The sequence below is a fragment of the Syngnathoides biaculeatus genome, chromosome 6 (assembly GCF_019802595.1).
Source record: "Syngnathoides biaculeatus isolate LvHL_M chromosome 6, ASM1980259v1, whole genome shotgun sequence".
In the NCBI taxonomy this organism is placed as follows: domain Eukaryota; kingdom Metazoa; phylum Chordata; class Actinopteri; order Syngnathiformes; family Syngnathidae; genus Syngnathoides; species Syngnathoides biaculeatus.
In genome coordinates, this window is record NC_084645.1 from 30,215,205 (window position 1) to 30,218,304 (window position 3,100).

Sequence of the window (3,100 nt, forward strand, 5' to 3'; positions counted from 1 at the left end):
CCCAACTGCCCTCATGTCTTCCCTCACCACATCCATAAACCTTCTCTTTGGTCTTCCTCTCGCTCTTTTGCCTGGGAGCTCCATCCTCAGCATCCTTCCACCAATATACTCACTCTCTCGCCTCTGAACATTTCCAAACCATCGAAGTCTGCTCTCTCGAATCTTGTCTCCAAAACATCCAACTTTGGCTGTCCCTCTAATGAGCTCATTTCTAATCCTATCCAACCTGGTCACTCCGAGCGAGAACCTCAACATCTTCATTTCTGCCACCTCCAGTTCAGATTCCTGTTGTTTCTTCAGTGCCACCGTCTCTAATCCGTACACCATGGCCGGCCTCACCACTGTTTTGTAAACTTTGCCCTTCATCCTAGCAGAGACTCTTCTGTCACATAACACACCAGACACCTTTCGCCAGCTGTTCCAACCTGCTTGGACCCGTTTCTTCACTTCCTGACCACACTCTCCATTGCTCTGTATTGTTGACCCCAAGTATTTGAAGTCATCCACCCTCGCTATCTCTTCTCCCTGTAGCCTCACTCTTCCCCCTCTACTTTTCTCATTCACGCACATATATTCTGTTTTACTTCGGCTAATCTTCATTCCTCTCCTTTCCAGTGCATGTCTCCATCTTTCCAATTGTTCCTCTGCATGCTCCCTGCTTTCACTGCATATGACAATATCATCTGCGAACATCATGGTCCAAGGGGATTCCAGTCTAACCTCATCTGTCAGCCTATCCATTACCACTGCAAACAGGAAGGGGCTCAGAGCTGATCCCTGATGCAGTCCCACCTCCACCTTAAATTCCTCTGTCACACCTAAGGCACACCTCACCATTGTTCTGCTGCCATCATACATGTCCTGTACTATTTTAACATACTTCTCTGCCACACCAGACTTACGCATGCAGTACCACAGTTCCTCTCTTGGTACTCTGTCATAGGCTTTCTCTAGATCCACAAAGACACAATGTAGCTCCTTCTGACCTTCTCTGTACTTTTCCACGAGCATCCTCAAGGCAAATAATGCATCTGTGGTACTCTTTCTAGGCATGAAACCATACTGTTGCTCGCAGATACTTACTTCTGTCCTGAGTCTAGCCTCCACTACTCTTTCCCATAACTTCATTGTGTGGCTCATCAACTTTATTCCTCTATAGTTCCCACAGCTCTGAACATCCCCTTTGTTCTTAAAAATGGGAACTAGAACACTTTTCCTCCATTCTTCAGGCATCTTTTCGCCCGCTAGTATTCTGTTGAATAAGTTGGTCAAAAACTCCACAGCCATCTCTCCAAATTGCTTCCATACCTCTACCGGTATGTCATCAGGACCAACTGCCTTCCCATTTTTCATCCTTTGTAATGCCTTTCTGACTTCCCCCTTAGTAATCATTTCCACTTCCTGGTCCTTCACTCTTGCCTCTTCAACTCTTCCTTCTCTCTCATTTTCTTCATTCATCAACTTCTCAAAGTATTCTTTCCATCTATTTAGCACACTACCGGCACCAGTCAACACATTTCCATCTCTATCCTTAATCAGCCTAACCTGCTGCACATCCTTCCCATCTCTATCCCTCTGTCTGGCCAACCTGTAGAGATCCTTTTTTCCTTCTTTCGTGTCCAACCTGGTGTACATGTCTTCATATGCCTCTTGTTTAGCCTTTGCCACCTCTACCTTTGCCCTACGTCGCATCTCGATGTACTCCTTTCGCCTCTCCTCAGTCCTCTCAGTACCCCACTTCTTCTTCGCTAATCTCTTTCCTTGTATGACTCCCTGTATTATGGGGTTCCACCACCAAGTCTCCTTCTCCCCTTTCCTACCAGATGACACACCAAGTACTCTCCTGCCTGTCTCTCTGATCATCTTGGCTGTCGTCGTCCAGTCTTCCAGGAGCTTCGGTTGTCCATCGAGAGTTTGTCTCACCTCTTTCCGGAAGGCCGCACAACATTCTTCCTTTCTCAGCTTCCACCACATGGTTCTCTCCTCTACCTTTGTCTTCTTAATCTTCCTACCCACCACCAGAATCATCCTACATACTACCATCCTATGCTGTCGAGCTACACTCTCCCCTACCACTACTTTACAGTCAGCCCCAACCGGATCCACGGGTTAAAAAAAAAAAAGTACACCTGCAGTGTGATCCAACACAAGAACTGTAGCTAAAAAAAAAAAAAAAAAAAAACATATCAGGGCCAGAATAATAATAAACAAATATCCACAAATGGAATTGACGTCACAGCTAATATTGCGGCCCCCATGTTTTTGGGCAACATCTTCCTTTTGAACAATACTGCTTATGACAATGAACGCGGTCATCTACTCCAAATCCGGTTTCGCAGTGCTCTTCCGTAACACTGTAACATGAGGCAAATGAAATAAGCTTATCTTTTTTTTATATATATATATAAATATATCCACAGCTGAAAGCCATGCACAGAGCTTATTGACCTAACAGGCGTGACGGCTTGTGACTTCCTGTTGGGCTTGTGAAGTTTCAAGATCCCCCGGGATGAATACGTCCCGGGCTTTGAGTGAAGGAAAACAAGATTGGCCATCCTTGAGTTATTAGTCATTAAGGGATCAACAGAGTTTACAGGAAATGATCCTCGTTGCCGCTGGACTCAGCCCACAGATATTTCATTTAAAATAGTACGTCGCATTTCTGTCCAATTACCAGGCAGTTGTTTTGTTTCAAGAACAATGCAAAAGTTTCTCAGCATGAACGCGCACCATAAAATAATGAAATGTTCCAAACTTAAATGCTTTCAAAGCTGCCGTGGTGTGTTCTGCGTGCACGTTTTATATAAAGATACATTTTTGTAATGCATACTGGTGACCTGTTAACTTTTTGTGTCAATGTCGAGGTAAGTAAAACTTGCTAAAACTGTCCACACAGATGCTGACATGAATGAATGAATGCCGTTTATTGTCATCATACGACTGACTGTACAATGAAATTGGAGAGCGTCTCCCTGCGTCAGAGCATACATAAAATAAATATAAAAGGCAATGTGTTGCCGTATAAGTGTCACTGGCACAATGTCAATCCAGGTTATTATTGTTATTGTTATTATATCAAAAAAATTGCATTGAGCTTTTA